The sequence below is a fragment of the Pseudophryne corroboree genome, chromosome 1 (genome assembly GCF_028390025.1).
Source record: "Pseudophryne corroboree isolate aPseCor3 chromosome 1, aPseCor3.hap2, whole genome shotgun sequence".
NCBI classification, from domain to species: Eukaryota; Metazoa; Chordata; class Amphibia; order Anura; family Myobatrachidae; genus Pseudophryne; species Pseudophryne corroboree.
The window spans coordinates 512,739,817-512,761,032 of record NC_086444.1 but is presented as its reverse complement, the minus strand read 5'-3'; the positions used below and the strand labels follow the sequence as shown (position 1 = coordinate 512,761,032).

The following is a 21,216-nucleotide window of genomic DNA, read 5'->3' as shown; positions in this document are numbered from 1 at the left end:
GTAGGATTAAAACCCACACCTCCAGAGAAGACTGCAACCTGAACGCAGCACCTTAGACCACTCGACCATCCTGACACATGAAACCACAGTTTTTTAAAAAGATGTATATTATGAAATAACCTAACTATAGGTACAATGACAATGTTGCTGTTAAAACTGTTAATTTAAAAACAAGATATGATTTGCTTTTCCATTATTTTAAAGAGGTTTCTAGTTGGCTTTACAATAAAAGTAAGTTTTGTTTTCCATGTTCAGGTTTGGAATCCAAGTGTCTAGAGTTTGTTCTCTAATGGATTTTAACTCAGCAATGAAATGAAATTTGTGAATCTTGCACAAACTGGCTACTTAATTTAGCTCATGGGTTTGATTGGATGCCATTGTAGTGGACCCCAGTGGGGTTTCTGTTCATGACCATTGGCTGAGAAGAGCAGTTTTCTTAAGCCAAAGATATGGAGCCCTCATTCTGAATTTGTGAGATATTTTATTTTGCTACCTCTGCAAATAAAGAATTGTGGATAAAATAATAAAAATAATATGATATACACATGTATGGTAGGTTTCAAGCCTTTTTATCCAGGGAAATTACAATCTGATCTTTTATTGCAACATGGCAAATAATGAAATAATTGATGCATTTTTTTCATGGTGCAAATTGAAAGAGATTTGCAGTGAGTGTTTGTCTAATTCTAAAGCCAATCTTTTCACAAGCAACAAGAAATAGAAACTGTAGAACAAAGAAGAAAATGAATAACATTGTCAGAAGTGGGATGTGAACCCACGCCTCCAGAGGAAATTGCGACCTGAACGCAGTGCCTTAGACCGCTCAGCCATCCTGACACATCAAACACTACTGTTTGAAAAGATGTATATTAAGAAATAACCTATCTATAGTTACAATGACAATGTTGCTGTTAAAACTGTTAATTTAAAAACTAGATATGAATTGATTTTCCATTAATATAAAGAGGTTTCTAGTTGGCTTTACAATAAAAGTAAGTTTTGTTTTCCATGTTCAGGTTTGGAATCCAAGTGTCTAGAGTTTGTTCTCTAATGGATTTTAACTCAGCAATGAAATGAAATTTGTGAATCTTGCACAAACTGGCTACTTAATTTAGCTCATGGGTTTGATAGGATGCCATTGTAGTGGACCCTTCTGGGGTTTCTGTTCATGACCATTGGCTGAGAAGAGCAATTTTCTTAAGCCAAAGATATGGAGCCCTCATTCTGAATTTGTGAGATATTTTATTTTGCTACCTCTGTAAATAAAGAATTGTGGATCAAATAATAAAAATAATATGATATTAACATATATGGTAGGTTCCAAGCTCTTTTATCCAGGGAGATTACAATCTGATCTTTTATTGCAACATGGGAAATAATGAAATAATTGATGCATTTTTTTCATGGTTCAAATTGAAAGAGAATTGCAGTGTGTCTAATTCTAAAGTCAATCTTTTCACAAGCAACAAGAAATAGAAACTGTAGAACAAAGAAGTAAATGAATAACATTGTCAGAAGCAGGATTTGAACCCACACCTCCAGAGGAGTTTGAGACCTGAAAGCAGCGCCTTAGGCCGCTCAGCCAACCTGGCACATAAAACTGCTAATTTCTGAAAAGATGTATATTATGAAATAACCTAGCTATAGGTACAATGACAATGTTACTATTAAAACTGTTAATTTAAAAACTAGATATGAATTGCCTTTCCATTATTTTAAAGAGGTTTCTAGTTAGCTTTACAATAAAAGTAAGTTTTGTTTTCCATGTTCAGGTTTGGAATCCAAGTGTCTAGAGTTTGTTGTCTAATGGATTTTAACTCAGCAATGAAATGAAATTTGTGAATCTTGCACAAACTGGCTACTTAATTTAGCTCATGGGTTTGATTGGATGCCATTGTAATGGACCCCAGTGGGGTTTCTGTTCATGACCATTGGCTGAGAAGAGCAGTTTTCTTAAGCCAAAGATATGGAGCCCTCATTCTGAATTTGTGAGATATTTTATTTTGCTACCTCTGCAAATAAAGAATTGTGGATCAAATAATAAAAATAATATGCTATACACATATATGGTAGGTTTCAAGCTCTTTTATCCAGGGAGATTACAATCTGATCTTTTATTGCAACATGGCAAATAATGAAATAATTGATGCATTTTTTTCATGGTGCAAATTGAAAGAGATTTGCAGTGAGTGTTTGTCTAATTCTAAAGTCAATCTTTTCACAAGCAACAAGAAATAGAAACTGTAGAGCAAAGAAGAAAATGAATAACATTGTCAGAAGTATGATTTGAACCCACGCCTCCAGAAGAGACTGCAACCTTAATACAGCACCTTAGACCGCTCGCCCATCCTGACACATCAAACACTGCTGTTTGAAAAGATGTATATTATGAAATAACCTATCTATAGTTACAATGACAATGCTGCTGTTAAAACTGTTAATTTAAAAACTAGATATGAATTGATTTTCCATTATTATAAAGAGGTTTCTAGTTGGCTTTACAATAAAAGTAAGTTTTGTTTTCCATGTTCAGGTTTGGAATCCAAGTGTCTAGAGTTTGTTCTCTAATGGATTTTAACTCAGCAATGAAATGAAATTTGTGAATCTTGCACAAACTGGCTACTTAATTTAGCTCATGGGTTTGATTGGATGCCATTGTAGTGGACCCTTCTGGGGTTTCTGTTCATGACCATTGGCTGAGAAGAGCAGTTTTCTTAAGTCAAAGATATGGAGCCCTCATTCTGAATTTGTGAGATATTTTATTTTGCTACCTCTGTAAATAAAGAATTGTGGATCAAATAATAAAAATAATATGATATTAACATATATGGTAGGTTTCAAGCTCTTTTATCCAGGGAGATTACAATCTGATCTTTTATTGCAACATGGGAAATAATTAAATAATTGATGCATTTTTTTCATGGTTCAAATTGAAAGAGAATTGCAGTGAGTGTCTAATTCTAAAGTCAATCTTTTCACAAGCAACAAGAAATAGAAACTGTAGAACAAAGAAGTAAATGAATAACATTGTCAGAAGCAGGATTTGAACCCACACCTCCAGAGGAGTTTGAGACCTGAACGCTGCGCCTTAGACCGCTCGGCCATCCTGACACATGAAACCATTGCTTTTTGAAAAGATGTATATCATGAAATAACCTAACTATAGGTACAATGACAATGTTGCTGTTAAAACTGTTAATTTAAAAACTAGATATGATTTGTTTTCCATTATTTTAAAGAGGTTTCTAGTTGGCTTTACAATAAAAGTAAGTTTTGTTTTCCATGTTCAGGTTTGGAATCCAAGTGTCTAGAGTTTTTTCTCTAATGGATTTTAACTAGTGATGAGCGGGTTCGGTTCCTCGGAATCCGAACCCGCCCGAACTTCAGGTTTTTTTACACGGGGCCGAGCGACTCGGATCTTCCCGCCTTGCTCGGTTAACCCGAGCGCGCCCGAACGTCATCATCCCGCTGTCGGATTCTCGCGAGGCTCGGATTCTATCGCTAGACTCGGATTCTATATAAGGAGCCGCGCGTCGCCGCCATTTTCACACGTGCATTGAGATTGATAGGTAGAGGACGTGGCTGGCGTCCTCTCCGTTTAGACTAGAGTGCTAGAGAGAGACACTAATTTTGGGGAGCATATTATTAGGAGGAGTACTACTTGCTGCTGATAGTGTGACCAGTGACCACCAGTTTAATTAATCCGTTCCCTGCCTGAAAAAAAACGATACACAGTGTGACACAGTCACATACCATATCTGTGCTCAGCCCAGTGTGCTGCATCATATGTAATACTGTATATCATTATCTGACTGTGCTGAGTGCTCACTGCTCACACAGCTTAATTGTGGGGGAGACTGGGGAGCAGTTATAGCAGGAGTACATATTTTAAGTACAGTGCACACTTTTGCTGCCAGAGTGCCACTGCCAGTGTGACTGACCAGTGACCACTGACCACCAGTATATTGTGATTGTCTGCTGACCACCAGTATATTGTGATTGTCTGCCTGAAAAAGTTAAACACTCGTCGTGTGGTGTTTTTATAAACGCATTCTGCAGACAGTGTCCAGCAGGTCCGTCATTACATAATATATACCTGTCCGGCTGCAGTACTAGTGTGATATATATATATTTTAATTTTATCTCATTATCATCCAGTCTATATTAGCAGCAGACACAGTACGGTAGTCCACGGCTGTAGCTACCTCTGTGTCGGCAGTCGCTCGTCCATCCATAATTGTATACCACCTACCCGTGGTTTTTTTTTCTTTTCTATCTTCTTGATACTAGTAGCTTACTTTAGGAGTCTGCAGTGCTGACAGACAGTGTCCAGCAGGTCCGTCATTACATAATATATACCTGTCCGGCTGCAGTACTAGTGTGATATATATATATATATATATGTTAATTTTATCTCATTATCATCCAGTCTATATTAGCAGCAGACACAGTACGGTAGTCCACGGCTGTAGCTACCTCTGTGTCGGCAGTTGCTCGTCCATCCATAATTGTATACCACCTACCCGTGTTTTTTTTTTTTCTATCTTCTTGATACTAGTAGCTTACTTTAGGAATCTGCAGTGCTGAGTCTGACAGACAGTGTCCAGCAGGTCCGTCATTACATAATATATACCTGTCCAGCTGCAGTACTAGTGTGATATATATATATATTTTAATTTTATCTCATTATCATCCAGTCTATATTAGCAGCAGACACAGTACGGTAGTCCACGGCTGTAGCTACCTCTGTGTCGGCAGTCGCTCGTCCATCCATAATTGTATACCACCTACCCGTGTTTTTTTTTCTTTCTATCTTCTTGATACTAGTAGCTTACTTTAGGAGTCTGCAGTGCTGAGTCTGACAGACAGTGTCCAGCAGGTCCGTCATTACATAATATATACCTGTCCGGCTGCAGTACTAGTGGGATATATATATATATTTTAATTTTATCTCATTATCTTCCAGTCTATTTTAGCAGCAGACACAGTACGGTAGTCCACGGCTGTAGCTACCTCTGTGTCGGCAGTCGCTCGTCCATCCATAATTGTATACCACCTACCCGTGGTTTTTTTTTTCTATCTTCTTGATACTAGTAGCTTACTTTAGGAGTCTGCAGTGCTGAGTCTGACAGACAGTGTCCAGCAGGTCCGTCATTACATAATATATACCTGTCCGGCTGCAGTGCTAGTGTGATATATATATATATATATTTTAATTTTATCTCATTATCATCCAGTCTATATTAGCAGCAGACACAGTACGGTAGTCCACGGCTGTAGCTACCTCTGTGTCGGCAGTCGCTCGTCATCCATAAGTATACTAGTATCCATCCATCTCCATTGTTTACCTGAGGTGCCTTTTAGTTGTGCCTATTAAAATATGGAGATCAAAAATGTTGAGGTTCCAAAAATAGGGAAAGATCAAGATCGACTTCCACCTCGTGCTGAAGCTGCTGCCACTAGTCATGGCCGAGACGATGAAATGCCATCAACGTCGTCTGCCAAGGCCGATGCCCAATGTCATAGTACAGAGCATGTAAAATCCAAAACACCAAATATCAGTAAAAAAAGGACTCAAAAATCTAAAATAAAATTGTTGGAGGAGAAGCGTAAACTTGCCAATATGCCATTTACCACACGGAGTGGCAAGGAACGGCTGAGGCCCTGGCCTATGTTCATGGCTAGTGGTTCAGCTTCACATGAGGATGGAAGCACTCAGCCTCTCACTAGAAAAATGAAAAGACTCAAGCTGGCAAAAGCACAGCAAAGAACTGTGCGTTCTTCGAAATCCCAAATCCACAAGGAGAGTCCAATTGTGTCGGTTGCGATGCCTGACCTTCCCAACACTGGACGTGAAGAGCATGCGCCTTCCACCATTTGCACGCCCCCTGCAAGTGCTGGAAGGAGCACCCGCAGTCCAGTTCCTGATAGTCAGATTGAAGATGTCAGTGTTGAAGTAAACCAGGATGAGGAGGATATGGGTGTTGCTGGCGCTGGGGAGGAAATTGACAAGGAGGATTCTGATGGTGAGGTGGTTTGTTTAAGTCAGGCACCCGGGGAGACACCTGTTGTCCGTGGGAGGAATATGGCCATTGACATGCCTGGTGAAAATACCAAAAAAATCAGCTCTTCGGTGTGGAAGTATTTCAACAGAAATGCGGACAACATTTGTCAAACCGTGTGTTGCCTTTGTCAAGCTGTAATAAGTAGGGGTAAGGACGTTAACCACCTCGGAACATCCTCCCTTATACGTCACCTGCAGCGCATTCATAATAAGTCAGTGACAAGTTCAAAAACTTTGGGCGACAGCGGAAGCAGTCCACTGACCAGTAAATCCCTTCCTCTTGTAACCAAGCTCACGCAAACCACCCCACCAACTCCCTCAGTGTCAATTTCCTCCTTCCCCAGGAATGCCAATAGTCCTGCAGGCCATGTCACTGGCAATTCTGACGAGTCCTCTCCTGCCTGGGATTCCTCCGATGCATCCTTGCGTGTAACGCCTACTGCTGCTGGCGCTGCTGTTGTTGCTGCTGGGAGTCGATGGTCATCCCAGAGGGGAAGTCGTAAGACCACTTTTACTACTTCCACCAAGCAATTGACTGTCCAACAGTCCTTTGCGAGGAAGATGAAATATCACAGCAGTCATCCTGCTGCAAAGCGGATAACTGAGGCCTTGGCATCCTGGGTGGTGAGAAACGTGGTTCCGGTATCCATCATTACTGCAGAGCCAACTAGAGACTTGTTGGAGGTACTGTGTCCCCGGTACCAAATACCATCTAGGTTCCATTTCTCTAGGCAGGCGATACCGAAAATGTACACAGACCTCAGAAAAAGAGTCACCAGTGTCCTAAAAAATGCAGCTGTACCCAATGTCCACTTAACCACGGACATGTGGACAAGTGGAGCAGGGCAGGGTCAGGACTATATGACTGTGACAGCCCACTGGGTAGATGTATGGACTCCCGCCGCAAGAACAGCAGCGGCGGCACCAGTAGCAGCATCTCGCAAACGCCAACTCTTTCCTAGGCAGGCTACGCTTTGTATCACCGGTTTCCAGAATACGCACACAGCAGAAAACCTCTTACGGCAACTGAGGAAGATCATCGCGGAATGGCTTACCCCAATTGGACTCTCCTGTGGATTTGTGGCATCGGACAACGCCAGCAATATTGTGTGTGCATTAAATATGGGCAAATTCCAGCACGTCCCATGTTTTGCACATACCTTGAATTTGGTGGTGCAGAATTATTTAAAAAACGAGAGGGGCGTGCAAGAGATGCTGTCGGTGGCCAGAAGAATTGTGGGACACTTTCGGCGTACAGGCACCACGTACAGAAGACTGGAGCACCACCAAAAACGCCTGAACCTGCCCTGCCATCATCTGAAGCAAGAAGTGGTAACGAGGTGGAATTCAACCCTATATATGCTTCAGAGGTTGGAGGAGCAGCAAAAGGCCATTCAAGCCTATACAATTGAGCACGATATAGGAGGTGGAATGCACCTGTCTCAAGCGCAGTGGAGAATGATTTCAACGTTGTGCAAGGTTCTGCTGCCCTTTGAACTTGCCACACGCGTGAAGTCAGTTCAGACACTGCCAGCCTGAGTCAGGTCATTCCCCTCATCAGGCTTTTGCAGAAGAAGCTGGAGACATTGAAGGAGGAGCTAACACAGAGCGATTCCGCTAGGCATGTGGGACTTGTGGATGGAGCCCTTAATTCGCTTAACAAGGATTCACGGGTGGTCAATCTGTTGAAATCAGAGCACTACATTTTGGCCACCGTGCTCGATCCTAGATTTAAAACCTACCTTGGATCTCTCTTTCCGGCACACACAAGTCTGCTGGGGTTCAAAGACCTGCTGGTGAGAAAATTGTCAAGTCAAGCGGAACGCGACCTGTCAACATCTCCTCCTTCACATTCTCCCGCAACTGGGGGTGCGAGGAAAAGGCTCAGAATTCCGAGCCCACCCGCTGGCGGTGATGCAGGGCAGTATGGAGCGACTGCTGATGCTGACATCTGGTCCGGACTGAAGGACCTGCCAACGATTACAGCCATGTCGTCTACTGTCACTGCATATGATTCTCTCCCCATTGAAAGAATGGTGGAGGATTATATGAGTGACCGCATCCAAGTAGGCACGTCAGACAGTCCGTACTTATACTGGCAGGAAAAAGAGGCAATTTGGAGGCCCTTGCACAAACTGGCTTTATTCTACCTAAGTTGCCCTCCCACAAGTGTGTACTCCGAAAGAGTGTTTAGGGCCGCCGCTCACCTTGTCAGCAATCGGCGTACGAGGTTACTTCCAGAAAATGTGGAGAAGATGATGTTCATTAAAATGAATTATAATCAATTCCTCCGTGGAGACATTGACCAGCAGCAATTGCCTCCACGAAGTACACAGGGAGCTGAGATGGTGGATTCCAGTGGGGACGAATTGATAATCTGTGAGGAGCGGGATGTACACGGTGATATATCGGAGGATGATGATGAGGTGGACATCTTGCCTCTGTAGAGCCAGTTTGTGCAAGGAGAGATTAATTGCTTCTTTTTCGGTGGGGGTCCAAACCAACCCGTCATTTCAGTCACAGTCGTGTGGCAGACCCTGTCACTGAAATGATGGGTTGGTTAAAGTGTGCATGTCCTGTTTATACAACATAAGGGTGGGTGGGAGGGCCCAAGGACAATTCCATCTTGCACCTCTTTTTTCTTTCATTTTTCTTTGCGTCATGTGCTGTTTGGGGAGTGTTTTTTGGAAGGGCCATCCTGCGTGACACTGCAGTGCCACTCCTAGATGGGCCAGGTGTTTGTGTCGGCCACTAGGGTCGCTTAGCTTACTCACACAGCTACCTCATTGCGCCTCTTTTTTTCTTTGCGTCATGTGCTGTTTGGGGAGTGTTTTTTGGAAGGGCCATCCTGCGTGACACTGCAGTGCCACTCCTAGATGGGCCAGGTGTTTGTGTCGGCCACTAGGGTCGCTTAGCTTACTCACACAGCTACCTCATTGCGCCTCTTTTTTTCTTTGCGTCATGTGCTGTTTGGGGAGTGTTTTTTGGAAGGGCCATCCTGCGTGACACTGCAGTGCCACTCCTAGATGGGCCAGGTGTTTGTGTCGGCCACTAGGGTCGCTTAGCTTACTCACACAGCTACCTCATTGCGCCTCTTTTTTTCTTTGCATCATGTGCTGTTTGGGGAGTGTTTTTTGGAAGGGCCATCCTGCGTGACACTGCAGTGCCACTCCTAGATGGGCCAGGTGTTTGTGTCGGCCACTAGGGTCGCTTAGCTTAGTCATCCAGCGACCTCGGTGCAAATTTTAGGACTAAAAATAATATTGTGAGGTGTGAGGTGTTCAGAATAGACTGAAAATGAGTGGAAATTATGGTTTTTGAGGTTAATAATACGTTGGGATCAAAATGACCCCCAAATTCTATGATTTAAGCTGTTTTTTAGGGTTTTTTGAAAAAAACACCCGAATCCAAAACACACCCGAATCCGACAAAAAAAATTCGGTGAGGTTTTGCCAAAACGCGGTCGAACCCAAAACACGGCCGCGGAACCGAACCCAAAACCAAAACACAAAACCCGAAAAATTTCAAGTGCACATCTCTAATTTTAACTCAGCAATGAAATGAAATTTGTGAATCTTGCACAAACTGGCTACTTAATTTAGCTCATGGATTTGATTGGATGCCATTGTAGTGGACCCCAGTGGGGTTTCTGTTCATGACCATTGGCTGAGAAGAGCAGTTTTCTTAAGCCAAAGATATGGAGCCCTCATTCTGAATTTGTGAGATATTTTATTTTGCTACCTCTGTAAATAAAGAATTGTTGATCAAATAATAAAAATAATATGATATACACATATATGGTAGATTTCAAGCTCTTTTATCCAGGGAGATTACAATCTGATCTTTTATTGCAACATGGCAAATAATGAAATAATTGATGCATTTTTTTCATGGTGCAAATTGAAAGAGATTTGCAGTGAGTGTTTGTCTAATTCTAAAGTCAATCTTTTCACAAGCAACAAGTAATAGAAACTGTAGAGCAAAGAAGAAAATCAATAACACTGTCAGAAGTGGGATGTGAATTACAAAATTGCAGATGTGTGCATAGGTGCCCTTGTAACAAAGATGATGATAACAAAGTGGTTTGTATAAAAACACACAGTACTTAATAGAGATGTGCACTTGAAATTTTTCGGGTTTTGTGTTTTGGTTTTGGGTTCGGTTCCGCGGCCGTGTTTTGGGTTCGACCGCGTTTTGGCAAAACCTCACCGAATTTTTTTTGTCGGATTCGGGTGTGTTTTGGATTCGGGTGTTTTTTTCAAAAAACCCTAAAAAACAGCTTTAATCATAGAATTTGGGGGTCATTTTGATCCCAAAGTATTATTTACCTCAAAAACCATAATTTTCACTCATTTTCAGTCTATTCTGAACACCTCACACCTCACAATATTATTTTTAGTCCTAAAATTTGCACCGAGGTCGCTGGATGACTAAGCTAAGCGACCCTAGTGGCCGACACAAACACCTGGCCCATCTAGGAGTGGCACTGCAGTGTCACGCAGGATGGCCCTTCCAAAAAACACTCCCCAAACAGCACATGACGCAAAGAAAAAAAGAGGCGCAATGAGGTAGCTGTGTGAGTAAGCTAAGCGACCCTAATGGCCGACACAAACACCTGGCCCATCTAGGAGTGGCACTGCAGTGTCACGCAGGATGGCCCTTCCAAAAAACACTCCCCAAACAGCACATGACGCAAAGAAAAAAAGAGGCGCAATGAGGTAGCTGTGTGAGTAAGCTAAGCGACCCTAGTGGCCGACACAAACACCTGGCCCATCTAGGAGTGGCACTGCAGTGTCACGCAGGATGGCCCTTCCAAAAAACACTCCCCAAACAGCACATGACGCAAAGAAAAAAAGAGGCGCAATGAGGTAGCTGTGTGAGTAAGCTAAGCGACCCTAGTGGCCGACACAAACACCTGGCCCATCTAGGAGTGGCACTGCAGTGTCACGCAGGATGGCCCTTCCAAAAAACACTCCCCAAACAGCACATGACGCAAAGAAAAATGAAAGAAAAAAGAGGTGCAAGATGGAATTGTCCTTGGGCCCTCCCACCCACCCTTATGTTGTATAAACAGGACATGCACACTTTAACCAACCCATCATTTCAGTGACAGGGTCTGCCACACGACTGTGACTGAAATGACGGGTTGGTTTGGACCCCCACCGAAAAAAAAGCAATTAATCTCTCCTTGCACAAACTGGCTCTACAGAGGCAAGATGTCCACCTCATCATCATCCTCCGATATATCACCGTGTACATCCCGCTCCTCACAGATTATCAATTCGTCCCCACTGGAATACACCATCTCAGCTCCCTGTGTAATTTGTGGAGGCAATTGCTGCTGGTCAATGTCTCCACGGAGGAATTGATTATAATTCATTTTAATGAACATCATCTTCTCCACATTTTCTGGAAGTAACCTCGTACGCCGATTGCTGACAAGGTGAGCGGCGGCACTAAACACTCTTTCGGAGTACACACTTGTGGGAGGGCAACTTAGGTAGAATAAAGCCAGTTTGTGCAAGGGCCTCCAAATTGCCTCTTTTTCCTGCCAGTATAAGTACGGACTGTCTGACGTGCCTACTTGGATGCGGTCACTCATATAATCCTCCACCATTCTTTCAATGGGGAGAGAATCATATGCAGTGACAGTAGACGACATTGCCGTAATCGTTGGCAGGTCCTTCAGTCCGGACCAGATGTCAGCATCAGCAGTCGCTCCATACTGCCCTGCATCACCGCCAGCGGGTGGGCTCGGAATTCTGAGCCTTTTCCTCGCACCCCCAGTTCCGGGAGAATGTGAAGGAGGAGATGTTGACAGGTCGCGTTCCGCTTGACTTGACAATTTTCTCACCAGCAGGTCTTTGAACCCCAGCAGACTTGTGTGTGCCGGAAAGAGAGATCCAAGGTAGGTTTTAAATCTAGGATCGAGCACGGTGGCCAAAATGTAGTGCTCTGATTTCAACAGATTGACCACCCGTGAATCCTTGTTAAGCGAATTAAGGGCTCCATCCACAAGTCCCACATGCCTAGCGGAATCGCTCTGTGTTAGCTCCTCCTTCAATGTCTCCAGCTTCTTCTGCAAAAGCCTGATGAGGGGAATGACCTGACTCAGGCTGGCAGTGTCTGAACTGACTTCACGCGTGTGGCAAGTTCAAAGGGCAGCAGAACCTTGCACAACGTTGAAATCATTCTCCACTGCGCTTGAGACAGGTGCGTTCCACCTCCTATATCGTGCTCAATTGTATAGGCTTGAATGGCCTTTTGCTGCTCCTCCAACCTCTGAAGCATATATAGGGTTGAATTCCACCTCGTTACCACTTCTTGCTTCAGATGATGGCAGGGCAGGTTCAGGCGTTTTTGGTGGTGCTCCAGTCTTCTGTACGTGGTGCCTGTACGCCGAAAGTGTCCCACAATTCTTCTGGCCACCGACAGCATCTCTTGCACGCCCCTCTCGTTTTTTAAATAATTCTGCACCACCAAATTCAAGGTATGTGCAAAACATGGGACGTGCTGGAATTTGCCCATATTTAATGCACACACAATATTGCTGGCGTTGTCCGATGCCACAAATCCACAGGAGAGTCCAATTGGGGTAAGCCATTCCGCGATGATCTTCCTCAGTTGCCGTAAGAGGTTTTCAGCTGTGTGCGTATTCTGGAAACCGGTGATACAAAGCGTAGCCTGCCTAGGAAAGAGTTGGCGTTTGCGAGATGCTGCTACTGGTGCCGCCGCTGCTGTTCTTGCGGCGGGAGTCCATACATCTACCCAGTGGGCTGTCACAGTCATATAGTCCTGACCCTGCCCTGCTCCACTTGTCCACATGTCCGTGGTTAAGTGGACATTGGGTACAGCTGCATTTTTTAGGACACTGGTGACTCTTTTTCTGAGGTCTGTGTACATTTTCGGTATCGCCTGCCTAGAGAAATGGAACCTAGATGGTATTTGGTACCGGGGACACAGTACCTCCAACAAGTCTCTAGTTGGCTCTGCAGTAATGATGGATGCCGGAACCACGTTTCTCACCACCCAGGATGCCAAGGCCTCAGTTATCCGCTTTGCAGCAGGATGACTGCTGTGATATTTCCTCTTCCTCGCAAAGGACTGTTGGACAGTCAATTGCTTGGTGGAAGTAGTAAAAGTGGTCTTACGACTTCCCCTCTGGGATGACCATCGACTCCCAGCAGCAACAACAGCAGCGCCAGCAGCAGTAGGCGTTACACGCAAGGATGCATCGGAGGAATCCCAGGCAGGAGAGGACTCGTCAGAATTGCCAGTGACATGGCCTGCAGGACTATTGGCATTCCTGGGGAAGGAGGAAATTGACACTGAGGGAGTTGGTGGGGTGGTTTGCGTGAGCTTGGTTACAAGAGGAAGGGATTTACTGGTCAGTGGACTGCTTCCGCTGTCGCCCAAAGTTTTTGAACTTGTCACTGACTTATTATGAATGCGCTGCAGGTGACGTATAAGGGAGGATGTTCCGAGGTGGTTAACGTCCTTACCCCTACTTATTACAGCTTGACAAAGGCAACACACGGCTTGACAAATGTTGTCCGCATTTCTGTTGAAATACTTCCACACCGAAGAGCTGATTTTTTTGGTATTTTCACCAGGCATGTCAATGGCAATATTCCTCCCACGGACAACAGGTGTCTCCCCGGGTGCCTGACTTAAACAAACCACCTCACCATCAGAATCCTCCTTGTCAATTTCCTCCCCAGCGCCAGCAACACCCATATCCTCCTCATCCTGGTGTACTTCAACACTGACATCTTCAATCTGACTATCAGGAACTGGACTGCGGGTGCTCCTTCCAGCACTTGCAGGGGGCGTGCAAATGGTGGAAGGCGCATGCTCTTCACGTCCAGTGTTGGGAAGGTCAGGCATCGCAACCGACACAATTGGACTCTCCTTGTGGATTTGGGATTTCGAAGAACGCACAGTTCTTTGCTGTGCTTTTGCCAGCTTGAGTCTTTTCATTTTTCTAGCGAGAGGCTGAGTGCTTCCATCCTCATGTGAAGCTGAACCACTAGCCATGAACATAGGCCAGGGCATCAGCCGTTCCTTGCCACTCCGTGTGGTAAATGGCATATTGGCAAGTTTACGCTTCTCCTCCGACAATTTTATTTTAGATTTTTGAGTCCTTTTTTTACTGATATTTGGTGTTTTGGATTTTACATGCTCTGTACTATGACATTGGGCATCGGCCTTGGCAGACGACGTTGATGGCATTTCATCGTCTCGGCCATGACTAGTGGCAGCAGCTTCAGCACGAGGTGGAAGTCGATCTTGATCTTTCCCTATTTTTGGAACCTCAACATTTTTGTTCTCCATATTTTAATAGGCACAACTAAAAGGCACCTCAGGTAAACAATGGAGATGGATGGATACTAGTATACTTATGGATGACGAGCGACTGCCAACACAGAGGTAGCTACAGCCGTGGACTACCGTACTGTGTCTGCTGCTAATATAGACTGGATGATAATGAGATAAAATTAAAATATATATATATATCACACTAGTACTGCAGCCGGACAGGTATATATTATGTAATGACGGACCTGCTGGACACTGTCTGTCAGACTCAGCACTGCAGACTCCTAAAGTAAGCTACTAGTATCAAGAAGATAGAAAAAAAAAACCACGGGTAGGTGGTATACAATTATGGATGGACGAGCGACTGCCGACACAGAGGTAGCTACAGCCGTGGACTACCGTACTGTGTCTGCTGCTAATATAGACTGGATGATAATGAGATAAAATTAAAATATATATATATATCCCACTAGTACTGCAGCCGGACAGGTATATATTATGTAATGACGGACCTGCTGGACACTGTCTGTCAGACTCAGCACTGCAGACTCCTAAAGTAAGCTACTAGTATCAAGAAGATAGAAAAAAAAACCCACGGGTAGGTGGTATACAATTATGGATGGACGAGCGACTGCCGACACAGAGGTAGCTACAGCCGTGGACTACCGTACTGTGTCTGCTGCTAATATAGACTGGATGATAATGAGATAAAATTAAAATATATATATATATCACACTAGTACTGCAGCCGGACAGGTATATATTATGTAATGACGGACCTGCTGGACACTGTCTGTCAGCACTGCAGACTCCTAAAGTAAGCTACTAGTATCAAGAAGATAGAAAAGAAAAAAAAACCACGGGTAGGTGGTATACAATTATGGATGGACGAGCGACTGCCGACACAGAGGTAGCTACAGCCGTGGACTACCGTACTGTGTCTGCTGCTAATATAGACTGGATGATAATGAGATAAAATTTAAATATATATATATCACACTAGTACTGCAGCCGGACAGGTATATATTATGTAATGACGGACCTGCTGGACACTGTCTGCAGAATGCGTTTATAAAAACACCACACGACGAGTGTTTAACTTTTTCAGGCAGACAATCACAATATACTGGTGGTCAGCAGACAATCACAATATACTGGTGGTCAGTGGTCACTGGTCAGTCACACTGGCAGTGGCACTCTGGCAGCAAAAGTGCGCACTGTACTTAAAATATGTACTCCTGCTATAACTGCTCCCCAGTCTCCCCCACAATTAAGCTGTGTGAGCAGTGAGCACTCAGCACAGTCAGATAATGATATACAGTATTACATATGATGCAGCACACTGGGCTGAGCACAGATATGGTATGTGACTGTGTCACACTGTGTATCATTTTTTTTCAGGCAGAGAACGGATTAATTAAACTGGTGGTCACTGGTCACACTATCAGCAGCAAGTAGTACTCCTCCTAATAATATGCTCCCCAAAATTAGTGTCTCTCTCTAGTACTCTAGTCTAAACGGAGAGGACGCCAGCCACGTCCTCTCCCTATCAATCTCAATGCACGTGTGAAAATGGCGGCGACCCAAATGGTCTACATATAATACCGAACTAGATTCTTCATTTGTAGTTGCCCCGCTATTTGCTGTGACAGAGTTAAATGAGCTCAATGCCCCCTGACCGCCTATTTCTCTCTGTATCCTGTGCATTAGCCTATTTATGCATATGTGCCTATCGTAGATCTTTACAGTATATTTTTGTACACTTCACCAAAAGTATGTAACCATGTATTGTAGTATATTTCACTTTATGTCTGACTCTGAACCCTCCCCCAATGTTTTCCCTACTTCTTTTTTTTTCTGTTTCCCTGACTTATTTGTACAAAAAAGAGAGAGGAGGATTCCTTTTTTTCTTCCCTCTCACCTTTCAATAAAAATTTAATGTTTAAAAAAAAGAAAATGGCGGCGACGCGCGGCTCCTTATATAGAATCCGAGTCTCGCGATAGAATCCGAGCCTCGCGAGAATCCGACAGCGGGATGATGACGTTCGGGCGCGCTTGGGTTAACCGAGCAAGGCGGGAAGATCCGAGTCGCTCGGCCCCGTGTAAAAAAACCTGAAGTTCGGGCGGGTTCGGATTCCGAGGAACCGAACCCGCTCATCACTAGTACTTAATATTTAAAAATGATGCATACAGGCCATATAATCATATAAAACAACAATGTGCCAATCCCAAATAAGATCTCACCCTCTATAGAATTTGCGGTGGGCAGAGAGCCTCTTAATAAAGAGGCAATCCGGTCCCGGTGGAATAGTCGTCGCACCACCGCAAAAGGCTTATTCCATTCGGAGGTTTGAGTAGGGAGTCAGGCAGTGCAGATGGAAAAGATGTCCGTGTCGTCCAAACTATTAGTTTGGACGACACGGACATCTTTTCCATCTGCACTGCCTGACTCCCTACTCAAACCTCCGAATGGAATAAGCCTTTTGCGGTGGTGCGATGACTATTCCACCGGGACCGGATTGCCTCTTTATTAAGATGCTCTCTGCCCACCGCAAATTCTATAGAGGGTGAGATCTCATTTGGGATTGGCACATTGTTGTTTTATATGATTATATGGCCTGTATGCATCGTTTTTAAATATTAAAGTACTGTGTGTTTTTATACAAACCACTTTGTTATCATCATCTTTGTTACAAGGGCACCTATGCACACATCTACAATTTTGTAATTTGTATCTTGCCATTAGGGACGTGGTGTTCCCTTAATGATGTGTGACAGCTGCCTAGGGTAACATTTATTGCGCACATCAGAAATATTATTTTTTGCTTGTCAGAAGTGGGATGTGAACCCACGCCTCCAGAGGAGACTGCGACCTGAATGCAGCGCCTTAGACCGCTCGGCCATCCTGACACATTGAGCCACTGCTTTTTGAAAAGATGTATATTATGAAATAACCTATCTATAGGTACAATGACAATGTTGCTGTTAAAACTGTTAATTTAAAAACTAGATATGAATTGCTTTTCCATTATTTTAAAGAGGTTTCTAGTTGGCTTTACAATAAAAGTAAGTTTTGTTTTCCATGTTCAGGTTTGGAATCCAAGTGTCTAGAGTTTGTTCTCTAATGGATTTTAACTCAGCAATGAAATTAAATTTGTGAATCTTGCACAAACTTGCTACTTAATTTAGCTCATGGATTTGATTGGATGCCATTGTAGTGGACCCAAGTGGGGTTTCTGTTCATGACCATTGGCTGAGAAGAACAGTTTTCTTAAGCCAAATATATGGAGCCCTCATTCTGAATTTGTGAGATATTTTATTTTGCTACCTCTGCAAATAAAGAATTGTGGATAAAATAATAAAAATAATATGATATACACATATATGGTAGGTTTCAAGCTCTTTTATCCAGGGAAATTACAATCTGATCTTTTATTGCAACATGGCAAATAATGAAATAATTGATGCATTTTTTTCATGGTGCAAATTGAAAGAGATTTGCAGTGAGTGTTTGTCTAATTCTAAAGTCAATCTTTTCACAAGCAACAAGAAATAGAAACTGTAGAGCAAAGAAAAAAATGAATAACATTGTCAGTAGTGGAATTTGAACCCACACCTCCAGAGGAGACTGCAACCTGAACGCAGTGACTTAGACTGCTCGGCCATCCTGACACATGAAACCACTGCGATTTGAAAAGATGTATATTATGAAATAACCTAACTATAGGTACAATGACAATGTTGCTGTTAAAACTGTTAATTTAAAAACTAGTATGATTTGCTTTTCCATTATTTTAAAGAGGTTTCTAGTTGGCTTTACAATAAAAGTGATTTTATTTTCCATGTTCAGGTTTGGAATCCAAGTGTCTAGAGTTTGTTCTCTAATGGATTTTAACTCAGCAATGAAATGAAATTTGTGAATCTTGCACAAACTGGCTACTTAATTTAGCTCATGGATTTGATTGGATGCCATTGTAGTGGACCCCAGTGGGGTTTCTGTTCATGACCATTGGCTGAGAAGAGCAGTTTTCTTAAGCCAAAGATATGGAGCCCTCATTCTGAATTTGTGAGATATTTTATTTTGCTACCTCTGCAAATAAAGAATTGTGGATCAAATAATAAAAATAATATGATATACACATATATGGTAGGTTTCAAGATCTTTTATCCAGGGAGATTACAATCTGATCTTTTATTGCAACATGGGAAATAATGAAATAATTGATGCATTTTTTCCATGGTTCAAATTGAAAGAGATTTGCAGTGAGTGTTTGTCTAATTCTAAAGTCAATCTTTTCACAAGCAACAAGAAATAGAAACTGTAGAGCAAAGAAAATAATGAATAACATTGTCAGAAGTGGAATTTGAACCCACACCTCCAGAGGAGACTGCGACCTGAACGCAGTGACTTAAACCACTCGGCCATCCTGACACATGAAACCACTGCGATTTGAAAAGATGTATATTATGAAATAACCTATCTATAGTTACAATGACAATGTTGCTGTTAAAACTGTTAATTTAAAAACTAGATATGAATTGCTTTTCCATTATTTTAAAGAGGTTTCTAGTTGGCTAATCAATTAAAGTAAGTTTTGTTTTCCATGTTCAGGTTTGGAATCCAAGTGCCTAGAGTTTTTTCTCTAATGGATTTTAACTCAGCAAGGAAATTAAATTTGTGAATCTTGCTCAAACTGGCTACTTAATTTAGCTCATGGGTTTGATTGGATGCCATTGTAGTGGACTCTTCTGGGGATTCTGTTCATGACCATTGGCTGAAAAGAGAAGTTTTCTTAAGTCAAAGATATGGAGCCCTCATTCTGAATTTGTGAGATATTTTATTTTGCTACCTCTGCAAATAAAGAATTGTGGATCAAATAATAAAAATAATATGATATACACATATATGGTAGGTTTCAAGATCTTTTATCCAGGGAGATTACAATCTGATCTTTTATTGCAACATGGGAAATAATGAAATAATTGATGCATTTTTTCCATGGTTCAAATTGAAAGAGATTTGCAGTGAGCGTCTAATTCTAAAGTCAATCTTTTCACAAGCAACAAGAAATAGAAACTGTAGAAGAAAGAAGAAAATTAATTACATTGACAGAAGTAAGATTTGAACCCACACCTCCAGAGGAGACTGCGACCTGAACGCAGTGCCTTAGACTGCTCGGCCATCCTGACATATGTAACCCCTGCTTTTTGAAAAGATGTATATTATAAAATAACCTAACTATAGGTGCAATGACAATGTTGCTGTTAAAACTGTTAATTTAAAAACTCGATATGATTTGCTTTTCTATTATTTTAAAGAGGTTTCTAGTTGGTTTTACAATAAAAGTAAGTTTTGTTTTCCATGTTCAGGTTTGGAATCCAAGTGTCTAGAGTTTGTTCTCTAATGGATTTTAACTCAGCAATGAAATTAAATTTGTGAATCTTGCACAAACTTGCTACTTAATTTAGCTCATGGATTTGATTGGATGCCATTGTAGTGGACCCAAGTGGGGTTTCTGTTCATGACCATTGGCTGAGAAGAACAGTTTTCTTAAGCCAAAGATATGGAGCCCTCATTCTGAATTTGTGAGATATTTTATTTTGCTACCTCTGCAAATAAAGAATTGTGGATAAAATAATAAAAATAATATGATATACACATATATGGTAGGTTTCAAGCTCTTTTATCCAGGGAAATTACAATCTGATCTTTTATTGCAACATGGCAAATAATGAAATAATTGATGCATTTTTTTCATGGTGCAAATTGAAAGAGATTTGCAGTGAGTGTTTGTCTAATTCTAAAGTCAATCTTTTCACAAGCAACAAGAAATAGAAACTGTAGAGCAAAGAAAAAAATGAATAACATTGTCAGTAGTGGAATTTGAACCCACACCTCCAAAGGAGACTGCGACCTGAACGCAGTGACTTAGACCACTCGGCCATCCTGACACATGAAACCACTGCGATTTGAAAAGATGTATATTATGAAATAACCTAACTATAGGTACAATGACAATGTTGCTGTTAAAACTGTTAATTTAAAAACTAGATATGATTTGCTTTTCCATTATTTTAAAGAGGTTTCTAGTTGGCTTTACAATAAAAGTGATTTTATTTTCCATGTTCAGGTTTGGAATCCAAGTGTCTAGAGTTTGTTCTCTAATGGATTTTAACTCAGCAATGAAATGAAATTTGTGAATCTTGCACAAACTGGCTACTTAATTTAGCTCATGGATTTGATTGGATGCCATTGTAGTGGACCCCAGTGGGGTTTCTGTTCATGACCATTGGCTGAGAAGAGCAGTTTTCTTAAGCCAAAGATATGGAGCCCTCATTCTGAATTTGTGAGATATTTTATTTTGCTACCTCTGCAAATAAAGAATTGTGGATCAAATAATAAAAATAATATGATATACACATATATGGTAGGTTTCAAGATCTTTTATCCAGGGAGATTACAATCTGATCTTTTATTGCAACATGGGAAATAATGAAATAATTGATGCATTTTTTCCATGGTTCAAATTGAAAGAGATTTGCAGTGAGTGTCTAATTCTAAAGTCAATCTTTTCACAAGCAACAAGAAATAGAAACTGTAGAAGAAAGAAGAAAATGAATTACATTGACAGAAGTAAGATTTGAACCCACACCTCCAGAGGAGACTGCGACCTGAACGCAGTGCCTTAGACTGCTCGGCCATCCTGACATATGTAACCCCTGCTTTTTTAAAAGATGTATATTATAAAATAACCTAACTATAGGTGCAATGACAATGTTGCTGTTAAAACTGTTAATTTAAAAACTTGATATGATTTGCTTTTCTATTATTT

The 21,216-nt window shown here is 42.0% G+C and overlaps 2 non-coding genes across 2 annotated transcripts; both read right to left on the bottom strand.

Moving 5' to 3' along the window:
- Positions 1-17,210: 17,210 nt before the first annotated feature.
- On the bottom strand, positions 17,211-17,293 carry TRNAL-CAG (transfer RNA leucine (anticodon CAG)). The gene has a single exon. It is a non-coding gene; the product is annotated as a tRNA-Leu (tRNA).
- A 1,439-nt stretch (positions 17,294-18,732) lies between these two features.
- On the bottom strand, positions 18,733-18,815 carry TRNAL-CAG (transfer RNA leucine (anticodon CAG)). The gene has a single exon. It is a non-coding gene; the product is annotated as a tRNA-Leu (tRNA).
- Positions 18,816-21,216: the final 2,401 nt, after the last annotated feature.